General features: G+C 43.4%; 1 protein-coding gene across 2 annotated transcripts in view; it reads left to right on the top strand.

The window, feature by feature from the left end:
- Window positions 1–15,532, top strand: part of Asap1 (ArfGAP with SH3 domain, ankyrin repeat and PH domain 1) — a 297,167-nt gene that overhangs the window by 55,114 nt on the left and 226,521 nt on the right. The window lies entirely within an intron of this gene.

Below are 15,532 nucleotides of genomic sequence, written 5' to 3'. Positions count from 1 at the left end.
GCCTGACCAGTATTCTAGTATTCTAGTGAACTCATTCGGCCATCTTCACCACGCTGTCAAGTGGGCACTGGCATTAGCCCGGTTTCTCAGTGGTACGCCCTGGGGAGGAAGCAGGATGCATAGCCCAGCCACGAGTGCTCTTGGAGCTTGTGGAGAAGCAATATTGTCTCTTATTGTTCTGCACTAGACCCTAATTGTCTGTTTACACGGCTGCCTCCCTGTGTCAGTCAGGGTCCCAGCAGGAAACAGATGGCATTCTCAAAATAGGATAAACTGAGAATGGCATCCAGGAAATGTGGGGGGTGGGAGGGGAGGAGACAGGGAACCTGCAAGGGGGAGTGGGGCATTAGGGGCCCTCCATTGATGGAATGAAGGGAAAAGCCAGGGAATTCCTGTGGAAAGTGGAAGCTAAGGAGGCTGTGTGTGGAGGGCCTTTAGATGGTAAGATAGGGCTGGAGCCTTCAGAGGAGGGGAGCGGCCCCCCTCCCCCCACTACCCTTCCTCCAGTCCCATGCCTTGACCCAACCAGAGGCTAAAGAGCCAAGGTGTCCAGAGCAGGGCAGGAAAAGACAGTGGGTGTGGCTGCTACCAGCACCATGTACGCCCTACTGACCATGGGCTTCTCCAGAGCTGGCCTGCTCCCACTGCTCCCACTTGGGGAACCCCGCGGGGCGGGGGCTAGATCAGAGGCGCTTGGGCAGAGTAAGTTGCTGAGCCTTAGGAAACATTGTTTTTTCAGTGTCTGCTTCATAGTCATGTGTGGGCTTGGGAATTTAAAGTGTCTGTGTACACCCATGCGCATGTGTATATGTGTACGTGCTTGCATGTGTGTGTGTGTGTGTGTGTGTGTGTGTGCCATTTGTGGGGTTGCTGGTGGGGAAAAATGATGTCCCTGTGGTGCCTCATCTGGACTCAGTCTTCGGGGGCTCTGAGAACTTCTCACTTCTCATACCTCCTGCCCTATGTTGCCTTGACCATGGAAAGCAAGACTTGTATTTGTATTTTTGTTGCTGATGTTTCAATTTAAGCAGCAGGAAGCTGTTGGGCTGAGGTGGCTGGGTGGGCCTTACCCCTCAGCCTTTCCCTGAATTCCTCAGGTAAGGGCAGAAAAGCAGTCGCACTGGAGAGTGTGGAGCCCATGTGGGCCTGGTGGGTGGATTCACCCTGCCCAGCCCTGCCAGTCCATCCACGAGGAGAGACCATCTGAAGGAGAGCAAGAGGGGGGCGGAGAATTTAATAGACAGTTTAACAGACAAATGATGCAGAGAGAGAATAGACAAATGATACAGACAAACTATCCTACCTTTGAAATCACACAGACATACTACTTGTTAGGACATGGGAAGAGTATTTAACCTTTTTATACCTCAGTTTCCTCACCTGTGAACCGGGGACCATCTTACATCACCCACGGGGTTGTGTAAGGATTAATGGAGCCACCCCAGAGGTCAAGCTCTGAGCAATGGTAGGTGGGAAGAAATGGGAGTAGCCTCCCTTTCTCCACTCACTGCTAGTAGGAGTCCACCCTCCTGTCCTTTTTGTTACCACTTCCAAAGCCTCCCTCCTTTCTCCTCTTCTTCCCTCCTTCCCTTTTTCTTCCCCTTCCTCCCTCCTTCTTTCATAACTTTTCTTGCTCCTCTTGGCTTCCCCCACCCCAGTCACTCTTCCCAGCCCATTCTCTGTGGCTCCTTCTCCAGGGTGCACTCTTACACTGGCCAGTAGAATATTAATTAAGGAAGGTGAATTAGAGCCTGGGCAAAGAGGGTCCAAAGGTTTAAGAGTTCTGAGACCAAACACCAATCAATAACCATAAGTCATCCCTGACCTGGCCCTAGTTCCTTTCTGCCTGTCTGCCTCCAGGTGCTGACCAGGGAAGGCAGCCCCCACCTGAGACCAGCATAACAGGGCAGTTAGAAAACAGAGATGGAAAACACGTGGGGGAGATGAGGCAGTCAGTTTTGAGTTCCTAGAGCTGAAGGTGGGGAAGACCTCTTTGACAATTCACCTGGAAGCTTGGGCGGAATACTTGTAGGAGAGTCACATCAATATCCTTAAGTCATACATACAGCATTGCAATCCTAGCTACTCAGGAGGCTAAGATCTGATGATCATGGGTCAAAGCCAGCTTGGGCAAAAGAGTCTGTGAGACTTTTAGTTCCAGTGAACTAGCAAAAAGCCAGACATTGGAAGTTTGGCTCTAGGAATAGAGCACCAGCCTTGAGCAGAAAAGCCAAGTTTGAGAACAAGGTCCTGAAAAGAAGAAGCAACAGGTATGAAAGCTTGTTGAAAGCAGTTACACAAAATAATACACTCCTCTTAACCAGAAGCTAACTGGTTTGTTTTGCATTCTGAAGAGGAGACTGCATTTCATGGAAACTTAATTCTAAAACTGGGTGATTTGGGGTTTGGTAATAGGAAAATCTGGGATTTAAACACTAGAGCATGAAAGTTTCACCCAGATTAAATCCATTCCTGATCCCTAGAAATGAATATCCTCTGTAGCTGGGATTACAGGCATGTGGGAACACCATAACCAGTCTATTCTTTAAGATAGGGTCTTTTACCTTTTTTCTGACTTATGTTATCAGAGCAAACAATACTCATTATAAGTTCATTGAAAAAAAAAGATTTAGAGCCATAGTAAAACCTCAGTTTGTTGGACTGAATGGCCATTTATGGGACAAGAGATACAGTCTCACATATGTCAGCTGGCCATGTTCATGACACCCCTGAATTACTGAAAATAGCCCCACTTTAGAAGTGAGGAACATGTGTCTGTGCCAAGTTGAGTCTTTTGCTCAATGTCATGCAGTGTATCAAGAGTCCTGGCAGGATCGGATCCCAGATGTTTGGGGTCCTAAGTTGTGTATTGTGCTGGGCCACTGCTAATTTTTAGAGGTGTCATTTTCTGCAAAGCCTTTGAGCACCAAATATTTATTTTCTATTTTTCTCTTGCTGGTTTTAAGGGAAACCCATCTAGATGATCTGCAGCTACTGCTTGCTACCTAGAATATACTGTCAGGCCTCAGCCATTTCTTGATCACAGACTCATCAGCTTTGATATTGCTTAGTATTTAGACACAAATCAAATGAGTAGAATGTGGTACCTTTCTATGCAGACCCCTGCATTTAGAACATATTTTACAAATGTTTCTCTTTGGTAGTATAATTTTGTTTGTTTGTTTGTTTTAGCAAATTTATAGTTTGTGGTTGGTAGCCACTCCCTTTCCTTACAGCCCCTGGTTACTATTTCCAGATAAACTGCCCTGTCTAGTAGCTGACAGCCAGAAGTCCAGCTCTCTGTATTTTGTTAGAGTTGATGCAAAGCAAGAGAAAATGAGCCAGGGAAGAACCAAGGGGTGCGCCTGTGATCCAATATGTAGATTTGGGTAGTTGGATTTTGTAGAAATGAATTTGCACTTAGGGAATCTCACATTCTAGAATCTCACATGAGTGTGTGTGTGTGTGTGTGTGTGTGTGGTGTGCATGTGTACACGTCACGAGCGCAACTGTGATCTTAGAAAAGGCAAAAGTTAGGGTAAAAATGCCACCCCAGGTCTAGAGGTTTTTATTTGATTTTTCTTAGACAATTGCTCCTAATGTAAGATAAAATTGGAACTTTTGTCTTCACAAAGGAGACAGGTTACCAGTTCTAGTCTTCCACAACATGTGTAAAATTAGCTCTATCAAGCTACAGAACAAATTAGGAAAAAAAAAATCTTCCCTTCGTTGGGCATCAGTGGCCCATACCTATAATCTTAGCTACTCAGAAGGCTGAGATCTGAAGAACACCATGCAAAGCCAGCCCAGGCAGGGGATTCCATGAGATCCTTATATCTAATTAACAAGAAAAAACCAGAAGTGGAGCTGTGGTTCAAGTGGTAGAGTACCAGCCTTGATTGAAAAAGCTAAGAAAGCTCAGGTCTTGACTTAAAGCCCCCATACTGGCACACAAAAAATACCTTCCATGTTTGACCTTCATTAACTTCATTGTGGTTTGACTAGTAAGGAACATTGGAGAAAGAAAGATAACTAAAGGGAAGCTGTTCTTGAATCAACAATACTGTCTCAACTTGCTTCTGGCTTATAAATATTACCCTGACAGATATCACATAGATCTTAGGTAAACAGATACATAGCAAAAGAAGATTCTTTACTCAGGAGGCCAAGATCTGAGGATTGTGATTTGAAGCCAGCCCAGAAAAGTCAGTGAGACTCTTATCTCGAATAAGCTACTCAGAAAAAAAACAGCAGTGGCACTGTGGCTCAAATGATAGAGCACTAGCCATGAGCAAAAGAAGTTCAGGGACAGTACCCAGTCCCTGAGTTCAAGCCCCAGGACCAGCACACATACACAAAAAACCAACAACAAAAACCCCTCCCAAACCAAGATTCTATCTTGGCCGTGGAAAGGCTGTTTTTCGAAATAATTCTAGAATTTTAAATGATTGGAAAGACTGGGTGGAACATTTATTTTTAAAGCAAAGAAGTCTTTACATATAATCATCTTATTTTTGTGTTTGGACTCTGCCCTGTCTCCTTTTCCTTAGCCAAATTGGGCAAAGGTTGTATACATAAATTTGCTTCTTCAGAAATCCACCCTCTGGGAGCCTGTGAGCTCCTCTGTGACTGATTTTCTGAAGCAATTTCTGAGATTAAATTTAAGTGCATATAAATGTAATGTCTATACTTGATGGATTGAGACCATCCTTTTAAGGGATTCCTTAATTCCATAAAATAGTGTCTCAAAATAATTCAGAACCAAGTACTGACTCTAAAACGTGGACGACAAGTTGGGAAAATGACTTTGGTGGGATAATTACAACTTGACCACTTCTGAGGTTCACTGTTTTCTCACATTCTTAGTTGGTTCAGCATTTATAAAGCCCACTGTATAAGACAGATTTAATTTAAACTGCATATAAACAAAACCCAAATAACATTAGCAATTAGTTCCCCCCCCCCCCTTCTAAAGCCAGAATTGTCTGGAGAGAGTCCAAAGTCTGATGTACTTACTCAGTGGTTATCAAGAACTCAACCTTGTTTGGTCTGGATAGTGATTCAGAATGGTTATGGAGTGCCAGCTATCACATCCACATTACAGGAAGTAGAATGAGAGCAAAGGGAAAGAGGAGGGATCCTCCTCTTCTATGTTAGCTCTTTTACATGAGTTGGTTCCTCAGAATTTTTACATAGCACTTCTACTAAGTGCCATAAGGGAGTCAAACTGGGGGCCTTTGTTAATGAAGAAACTGAGACTACATGGAGGGTGTGTATCACATCCGGCAGTGTACCAGTAATACAGTGGAAGGATGTGAGCTTCAAAGTAGACTTGTGTTTGAGTCTTAGCTCGCTATTTAGTCATTGCTGGAATCTGGGTCTAGCATGTAATTTCTGAGCCTCAAGTTCCCTATGCATTAAACATGAAGGAAGTAATAGTTGCCTTGTAGGGTTTGGTGAGAATGAAATAAAATCATGTATATAAATATTTTTGTATGCAGTAGATAGCAAATCATCGCCTTTGTAGGTTTTGAGGTGTTTTTTTTCTTCCTTTTGCTGATACCAGGATTTGAACTCAGGGCTTTGTGTTTACACAGCTGGCTTGTTTGGCTGGCTCTCTGCCACTCAAGCAATGCATCTCTTCCTGCTTTTTACTGGTCATTTTGGAGATGGGAGTCTCAAAGACTTTTCTCCATGGGCTGTCCTCAAACAAGGCTCTTTTAGATCTTAGTAGGTAGGATTATAAGGCATGAACCTCTGGTACTTGGCCTATAGTTCTTATTACTATAAGTTGTTCCTTCCTCCAGCCCCCTGTTGTGAAAGAGACATGTGGTTGGCTGTCTTTGGAGAATCACATGGAATCAAGAAACTGTTTCCTAAAAGAAGAGGAAAATGTAATTCGTGTCTTAAAGGCTTGTCTGTATTGCTGATAATTTCAAGATGCTAGTTGATGGATAATGAAAGGTCTTTAACCCAATGCTGGGGGATACCCACTTTACATATACACGCACACTCAAATGTCACAAACACACACATATAAACATTCTAATTCATCTATCATTTGTCTCTCTTACGACATACATTCTCTCTTACTCTCTCTGATGATATTGAAAATAGCCTAGCCTATAGAACCACTCAACATTGAGTTGTCTGTTATCCATTAAAACACAGTGGTTTATAAATTAGTGTATATAATACTTATAATCACCTAAGGCCAGAGTGAAAAAAATAAATTTTCAAAAACAAAACAAAAAAATAAAAATAAAAACCCCCAAAGAACAGAAGTTAGATGCATCTGTCAGAAAGTTTTCTAGCAATTGGAGAGATTTTTTTTTAAATTAGAGCCCCTGGTGTGATTTGGAATGTTCACATTTGAGAAAGATGTTAACCAATAACATATGCTGGGAAGAAATCTTGGCAGTGGGTGGGCAATTTTCCTTTTTCAAATAAAGCAACACCCTATATTTGACAAAATGATGACAAAATGCTATTATGCCATAGGTCATTTCTAGTGGGTTCAAATACATTACAGGTGAAATCACAGTTTTCAAAACTAATGGGATACAGTGATCAGCCTCAGTGAAGTTCACAGCTCAGCCTTGATGACCTTCAGACAGTTCTTTGCTTCTTGGTAGCTTCTAAAACAGAGCTGGGAGCCTCTTATGTTCACTGATGTTAAGAAAAGAAAAGAAAAGGGCTCAGAATGTGGCTTAGTGGCAGAGTGCTTGCCTATAACACATGAGGCCCTGGGTTTGATTCCTGGGTACTATGAAAACAAAAATAAATAAAAATTGATTTAAAAAATCATCCAGTTATGCACTGCTATTGCTAGAAAGGCCCAGAAAGCATCTGCCCCAGGGTGATGGTTTTAACCACAGGGAAAATTAGGCTATGAGAGGTGACGAGATTTAGTTGAAACTAAAGAGCCAACCTCCTTGGCATTCCACATGGCATTCTTCTCAGTGCTGAAGTCCTAGATAGCTACCATTTATCCAATTTCTTCTTCAGACAATCAGTGGATTTGAAAAGTGTTCTTAAAAATAGGCTTCATTGGGCTTTGAGCAAATCAGAGAGATAGCAATTCATCAAGTTACCTTTCCTTGCACTTCATATTCATAGTTCAAATGTTCAAATACCCTTGTTTTTCTCTGTTTGAATACTTGGATCATTTCATCAGTTGTACTGAAAAATGATATCTATACAACACGTGAGCTTTGACGACGGGGCTATGTCTTACATATTTTATTTTTTGCTTCTGAAACATCTAACTTATTACCTGTTTAGAATGCAAGTAATGATTTTAGTAGCTAACATTTATTGATCATATATACCAGATAATGTGCTAAGCATCCTGCATGAATTTTCTATCTCGTTTAAACGTGGGTCTTGAACTCAGGGCCTGGGTGTTATCCTTCGCTTTGTCTCTTAAGGTTAGTACTCTACCACTTGAGCCACAGCTCTACTTCCAACTTCTTGGTGAGTGATTGTAGATAAGAGTCTCACAGACTTTCCTGCCCTTCCTGGCTTTGAACTGTTATGCTCAGATCTCAGCTCCTGAGTCACTAGGATTATAGGTATGAGCTACTAGCATCTGGAACCAGGTCTACTTCACCACTGGAAAGGTTATAGAACTGCATAGGAGCTCACAATTTCCACCCAAATGCCACTTTACCCATTGGAAAATGCCTAGGGACTTAGGAGATAATGACTTCATTTGGGACAATGTCATTCACAAGAGTACAATGGATGTGCAAAGGAGAAATTTGACCTGCTTTCTGCATATGCTAGCGGGCCACCCTAGAATGGGGTACGGCATGGTTTCCTTATAAATGTATCACAATAGACTCCCAGTGCCTAGGTCACAAACTATCTGCTGTTTTATCCAGTAGCTCTAAGGAAGAACAGAGATGGCATGGGGAAAATGTAGAACTAGTGGGTTTTAGAGAACTGGGAAGAAAGGGTGTGACCTGGGGGGGAGAAGGTGGAAATGACAGAAGGAGAACAGAAGGTGAGTTCTATGGGGTGCCATCTTCTGCTTCGAAATTAGGGGTGTCAGTTTAGTGGTGGTATGCCAGAGTTTTATGGTTATCTCTTTTTTTGCAGAGGAGACAAGATGTTTTTGCAATGCAAAAGCTATGTGAATCTGCTCCAATGGGAGTTTCTGAAGACAAGGACTTGACTGAAAATATAACTGGGAATGGTGGAGAAGTGGGAGCCCCTTGGGAACCAGGACATCTGGCCACAGTCCTCACATACCCGCTGGGAAATGTTGGGCAACTCACTTGACTGCTGGGGAATCCATTGTTGACCCATTTGAAAAGTGCAAGGTTAGAAGGCACATTATCCTTGGATTTCTATATGGCTCTTGTGGTTTATGGGGATATAGGCCAGGGAAGCACGCGCCTCTCTCCATTCTGGTTCTGGGTTCTACCTCTGCTCCCACCTCTTCATGTAGACATTTGCTCATTCTTTCATCCATCCTCCATCTACCCAACAAAACCTTTATAAGCAGCTAAGGTTCTTGGGCTATAAAAGTGAATAGAACTTCTCCCCCACCTCCTGGTCTGAAGGAGCTTGCAGAGTGTTTGCAGAAATAGGAATGATTGGAAAATGGTGCCTTGGAAAGGGGCCATACAAGGTAAGTTCTCAGTTCTGAGATACTACAAAAAGTGATCTTCAGCTACATGTAAAACCAAGTAAATTCAGCAAAGGACAAGAAAAACCTGGCTTTCTGTAAGTTTGGGGAGTGTTCCTTTTGCAGAAATAAAATAGGATTTAAAATCTCTTACTCCTAGAGATGGCAAGATTTTAGGAATCCTATAAAACCACTACCATTTTTCTTCTCTGGAGGTTGTTTCATTTCTATTAGAAATGATGTAGCTCATAAAAGGGCGCCAGCTCAATTCAAAACACATTTATGGGGGGCCTTCAGGGGCTTGTACTCAGCAGAGCCTTCTGTGGGGCAGGAAAAACCTGCAGGGCTGGGATTGGGACCGGCTGTGAAGCGCATTTCTCCATTTATTAGCTGTTGACCTTAAACAAGCTCCGAGTTCTCAAAAACATGCCACCTCCCCAGGTTCCTGGGAAGATTTCAGGAGATGCTTTTTGTCACATGTCATGCCTGAGGCTCCAGGAACCTTCTGTCCTTCCTTCCAACTCTTCTCTCCCTCCCTGCCCGCCCTCCCAAGTGGGTAGGTGAGAGAGATGGACAGGAGAGTCCCTAAGTACCCTCAAGGATTGGCAATCTGGAACTTGGTATTTAAGAAACTCAGTAGGAAGCTGTGAGTTCTCAGCCAAACCCTGACATTAACAGTTTGATTTATCGCTGTGGAAATTCACAGTTTGCCACGTGTACCTGGATCTGAAGTCCCTCCGACTGTGCCAGTATCCCCTACTTGCTGTAGCAGAGAGAGAAAGGTCAATATTGGGAACACCTGGGTGAAAATTAATCCCCAAGGAGTGGGGTGAGGGGAGTTCACCCCAAGTCAGTCAAGCTTACATTTGAAGTAGGCTCAGGAGGAAAAACCATATATACGGACTGCAACAGCAAAATGATCCTGGGGCTGGGGATCCAGACTAATGAGCTGGAGGGCCTGCTCTAGGACTGATCGAGGCGACCCCAGAGCTTCAGATTTCCCCTGCATATAACAGTGGCCTAGTGTAGCAGTTGCTGTATATAGTCACTGTGAGCCTTAAGTGAGATCATGACTGCAGTGACTCAGACTAGTGCAAGATGCATAGTAAGTACACCAATCGTTAGCTCATATTTATCATTCACAGGATAGAATAGAAATATATTCCTGAAGCCGGGCGCTGGTGGCTCATACCTGTAATCCAAGCTACTCAGGAGATCTAAGGATCTCGGTTTGAAGCCAATCCAGGCAGAAAAGTCCATGAGACTCTTATCTCCAATTACCTACTCCGAAAAATCTGAAAGTGGCATGGTGGCTCAAGTGCTAGAGCACTAGCCTTGGGCACAAAGAGGCTCAGGGACAGTGCCTAGACCCTGAGTTCAAACCCCAGGACTGGCAAAAATAAACATTAAAAAGGAGAGAGATGGATTCCTAAGTTGCTTTACTTGATATTCACACTGTATGTCCTTTGGCTCCCAGCATTCTTCAGCTGGTCTCATAGGTTCTACCTCCATCAGAGGGAAGGGTCAGGGAATGGAGAGTTTAGAATAGAGACTGCCTCTGCACAAACCATGTTCTTTACTTACTGAGAACACTCTGGTGGTTTTATGTAAAGTATTTAAGTTAAATGAAGTACATTTGGGATTAGAATAGGCCTTTAAAAAATACTACATGAAATCGCACAAGTGCACTTGGGAAGCACTCTGCGTGCAGAAAACAAGTCTTTAGCCCTTGTGTGGTATGGTAACATGAGCCTAATAGCACAGCACAAAAGTCAAGCACAGTTCTCCCTCTGCTTGCCCCTAGAGGGCTTTCTTTTCCCCCCCCTGCTTCTTTAAGGCAGGAATGTTTTTTAGGAAGGAAACTTCCTTCTGTTGCCTAGGTTGGAAAAAGAAATCAAAAGGAAGTAGCACTCACCAGGTAAAATAACGAGACCAACTGAGATTTGGCTTGGATGTCCATAGCGTTTACCAGGCAGGCTTGGGGAGGTAAACTTGGATTGAGATTTCATTGTGTTCAGTTCTGATTTCATTGTGTTCAGTTTGTGTGACTATAATGTTTGTATCTTAGGACTGTTCCATGAATGATTCAGGTCTTACATACACATTGCCAGCGCAGTGTCTGGCCAGGGTAGGAGTTCAGAAAGTAGAAGTTGGTAACCTAGCAGTCTAGCTTTCTCTTTGGTACATCTGAGATGTCATTCTTACTTTATAAACTTGTGAGGTCTAAAGAAAGAAACATGGATCCAAATTTACATATTTAAAGTTTTTTTTTCTCTTTTTGTGCCAGTACTAGGAATTCAATTCAGAGCCTGGGGCACTGTCCCATAGCTTCCACTCAAGGCTAGTGCTCTGCCACTTGAGCCACAATTCCATTTCCAGCATTTTGGTAATTAATTGGAGATAAGAAGCTCACACTTGGGCTGGGAAGATGGCTCAGTGGTAGAGCGCTTGCCTTGCATGCTTGAGGCCCTGGGTTCAATTCCTTAGCACCACATAAGCAGAAAAAAGAAGCCGGAAGTGGCGCTGTGGCTCAAGTGGTAGCGTGCTAGCCTTGAGCTGAAGAGCTGTGGGACAGTGCCTAGGCCCAGAGTTCAGGCCCCACGACTGGATCCCCGCCCCCCCAAAAAAGAAGCTCACACTTTCCTGTCCAGGCTGGCTTTACACCATGATCCTCAGATCTCAGCCTCCTGATTATAGGCATAAGCCACCAGGAATGATTGATCACTGCCCCCCTTTTATAGATGTGAAAACTGAGACTTATGAAAATGAATTAGGTGAAATTCTGTGCAGCAGAGAATTGAGCCAAGGAGTTCTAATTTGAGAACAGCCCATAAACTCAAGTTCCTGTACAATAAATGCCTGGCTTAGAATAGCCTTCCTCATAAGAGCTATGTTTTATTTTTTTAAATGGGGCTTTATTTTATGATTTCAACTCACTTCTGATCCTGATTGGAATCTATCCTATTTGATTCTAAGTACTGTTTATTTATTTCCCAAATCTAAAACCATCACTAATGGATCTGACCTCACAAAGTATACTTAAGGGAATAAACAAGGTCTCCAAAGACAATTGATTCCCATATCCCAGATCCCAGACTCTGCAAATTGCTTTACTGTGCAGTCTTCCCTTCCCTTTCTTCTTCTTCCTGCAGGTGACTAATTTAGAGATAGCTGAATTGTGAGATGAAAGGAGATGTATTTATAGTCATACTTCACAGAAGAAAGGAGTTCAGAGGAATTCACAATGACTGCTTATTCACTATGCATCAACGTTTTTGTCCCTATCATCTCATGTCGTTTCACGTAACAATCTGAACATAGCTTTACTATGACCATTACCTTAATTTTGCAGATGAAGAAACAAGGCTAGCAAGTGACAGAGTAGATTCAAACCCAGTTTCACGCAGCATGAAACATTTCTTCCTGTCTTTCTCCTCACGGCTCAGTTAAATGAGAGGATTTTGCTGTGTGTTCTTGCTGACTATCACTGTGGTACAGAGCATGCATGGCTCTTCCTGATTTCTTGGGTCTGAAGAATCTCTTTGCTTCCCTACCCCAGGTCCATTGTCAATCATCTTGCACATGTGCCCCCTTGGTTATAGAGCATATGGGAGAGTGAGGTCTATAACTGGAAATGGGATTCAGAGCCAATTCCCCAATGACAACAAGGTCGCTAATGCCATTGCTATCCAGCCACCATTACTCTGGTTGCCTCTATTTAAGGACACAAAGAAGCATTCTGCCAGGATCACTGTCTTGTCCCTGTGGACAAAGCTCAACAGCATGAGAGGAGCAAGGGTGAACAGTCTTTGAAGGGGAGTCTAATGATAACAACGAAGATGATGCCTGATTTATATAAAGCTGGGTGCATACAAGCCTAAGGACATATGCATGTATGTTTTTCCTGGCTTTGAAAAGGATGGTGTATATTTCTGGGCAGCTTCATGCAAAGAAATACAGCATTTAAGTTTTACTCACGTCAGACTCTATTTGCTTCTAGATATCCAGGAATGGTTTTTTGTGTTTCTTTTTAGAGAAATGAGAGGTACAGATGGTTTCCACTAAGACATGGTTTCAAATTTAAAGAGGATTATGGCCCATGAACCCCAGAAATGGCGGGCTGAGGTGTGAACCTTTGAAATTCTAATTGCAGACCAGTCGGAGGGGTATACACTTACCAGAGTACAATATCTCTCATTGTTTCAATATTCCTTTCATGGCCTGAGGAGGAGGGGGAAGGAGCAGATACATAACATAATCTTCCAATGAAACTGAAACAGAATTGATGGCAGCAGTTTGAGCTCTGGTGGATTCAATGAAGAAAGAAATCTCAGCTGGGTGCTGGTGGCCCACTCCTATAATTCTAGCTACTCAGGAAACTGAGATCTGAGGATCACTGTGGTTTGAAGCCAGCTGGGACAGGAAAGCCTGTGAGACTCTTATTTTCAAATAAGCACCAAATAGCTGGAAGTAGAACTGTGGTTCAAGTGGTAGAGCACCAGCCTTTAGCAAAAATAAAAGGCTAAGGGATAGTACCTAGGCCTTCAGTTCAAGCTCCAGGACTGGCAGGGCCCCCCCCCAAAAAAAACCCCTCAAAACTCACTATTTACCATTGCAGTTAGCAGTCATTATTGCCTGTTGCAATAATCTTTATTCTTTACATCCACGGAGCTGAGTGTATACAGCCGTCATTTGCAGCTGGGAGGGCTGTGTCATCATTTTGACCTATCTGCCTCTTCATTTTATAAGTGACAGCACCTAGCCCCAGTGATAACCACTGTGTTTAGGAGAGAACATTCTGGAGCTGAAGGCCTCCCAGAATTAAGGCAATTATACAACAACTAAAGGCCTTTAATACCAGTTCTTATTTGCTAACTATTTGCCAGTTCTAGATGACAGGAGAGCTACCAGCTCAACGAGATAACAACTTGGAATCAAGGGAAGGCTAGAATAAAGGCAAAACATCTCAAGTCTGAATTTATTTCCAGCCTAGAGGACGGAAAACCTTTTTGGAATAGAAGGAAGTCTGAGTTTTCAGTGTAATTTTTTCAGTGCTCTGTGGGGGAACACAGGATTACTGAGACTCGGAAAGCTTAATTAGTCCAAGCCAAGTAGGGTCCATTTTTCTTCCAAGTTACAGAACTTTTCAGGCAGAGGTAGGGATTCCTCTTGGGTGGCTCATACTTACACACACACACAATTTTACAACCATATGAATGAATGACCTCCAGGTATGGATTTCCAGCTGCCTGCTAATTCCATCTGTCCATTCCCCAGAGTTTCATACTCCAAGTGTCCTAAAATCAAACTTTTAAAGTATTCATGACAAGAAACTACTCCTATTTATTGAGTGCCTCATTATTTTTTTTGGGGGGGTGTCAGTTGGGGCTTGAACTCTGGGCCTGGGTGCTGTCCCTCAGCTCTTCAGCTCAAGGGGAACACTCTACCATTTGAGCCACAGTGCCACTTCTGGTTTTCTGGTGGTTAATTGGAGATAACTCTTACAGTCTGGCCTTTCCTTGGCCAGACTGGCTTTGAAGTTTTGATTCTCGGATCTCAGCCTCCTGAATAGCTAGGATTACAGGTGTGAGCCACTGGCTCCTAGCTTCATTATTATCTTTTAAACTAATGACTCTTGAAGTGAGTTTATTCTGGCACTTTATTCTGCCAGAGAAGAGTGTTTGTGAGCATTCCCTTATGAACTACCTTTATATGACTAAGCACATCCCTCTGAGGATCATCGATGAGCCTCTCCCTGGAGGCACAGAGCTGGTTCAGCTGGGCCAATCCAGAGATAAGCATCTCCTACTTTACTCCTGGCTTTTCTGTGGATGAGCACTTCCTCATCCATTAACCTGTAACTCCTAAGAGCCTCTTGGGGTTGATACCCTTTATCATCTGCCTCCATGTGGGTCCAAGATCCCAGAATGTGGTTGACTCTCTTCATTCTTAAAAAAGGAGACTCACTTTGTCAGAGGCTTTCTCTGGGTTTTGTTTATATGGGGACATCACCATGCTTTCATTCCTTATGTCTACTCCACTCTGTCATCTAATTTGTTAGCTGCTCACTTGTCTACTGGAAGGTAAGCTGCATGACAGGCAAGGGCATTGCCCAATCTCCCCTACACAGAATAGGCTCTTGATAAACATTTGTTGGCAGTGAATGAACTGAACAGCCACCCCAATGTCAAAGATTTCTTTCCCTGTCTTCTGATCTGTCTGTAGCCTTCTAGCCACACAGGATGGCTTGAGCAGACCAAGGCTTTTTTTTTTTTTTGGTCAGTTGTGAGGCCTGAATGGTTCTGGGCGCTGTCCCTTGGCTCTTCAGCTGTAGGGCAGCACTCTACCACTTGAGCCACAACACCACTTCCGACTTTTTTTCCCCTGCTTATGTGGTGCTGTGGAATTGAACCCAGGGCCTCATGCATTGCAAGGCAAGCACTCTGCCACAGAGCCACCTTCCCAGCACCAGACCATGGCTTTTAAGGGTCCTATATTCTGAGACACTACTCATGGGCCTAGATTTTTTTTTAATTTTCCTTTTCTTAAAAAACAAAAACACTTCATCCATCCTCAATGGTGAGCAAGTAGCTAAGTGGATGGATTCTAACTACAGTAGACTGGACTACTTTGAAAAATAAAAATAGCCCTTTGATGAGGCAGAGGAGGGAGTTATGTGTTGGTACTGTTTCAGCTTTGATTTGCATCTGGGAAATACTTTTACGTCCTCCTCCCTCCTTGACTTTCTTCGGGGTTAAAGAAAAAAAATGCAAATGAAAAGATGAGGAAATTGTGAAAAAAGCCCGAACAACTTTCATTTGTGCTCACAGAGCATTCCAGCAACCTCAGCAACTGCACAAAGCGAGCTTTCCCAGGGCGGGGGCCGGGCGGGCAGCC

The sequence above is a fragment of the Dipodomys ordii genome, unplaced genomic scaffold (assembly GCF_000151885.1).
Source record: "Dipodomys ordii isolate 6190 unplaced genomic scaffold, Dord_2.0 Scaffold82, whole genome shotgun sequence".
Taxonomy (NCBI): domain Eukaryota; kingdom Metazoa; phylum Chordata; class Mammalia; order Rodentia; family Heteromyidae; genus Dipodomys; species Dipodomys ordii.
This window is presented reverse-complemented; position numbering and strand designations above follow the sequence as displayed.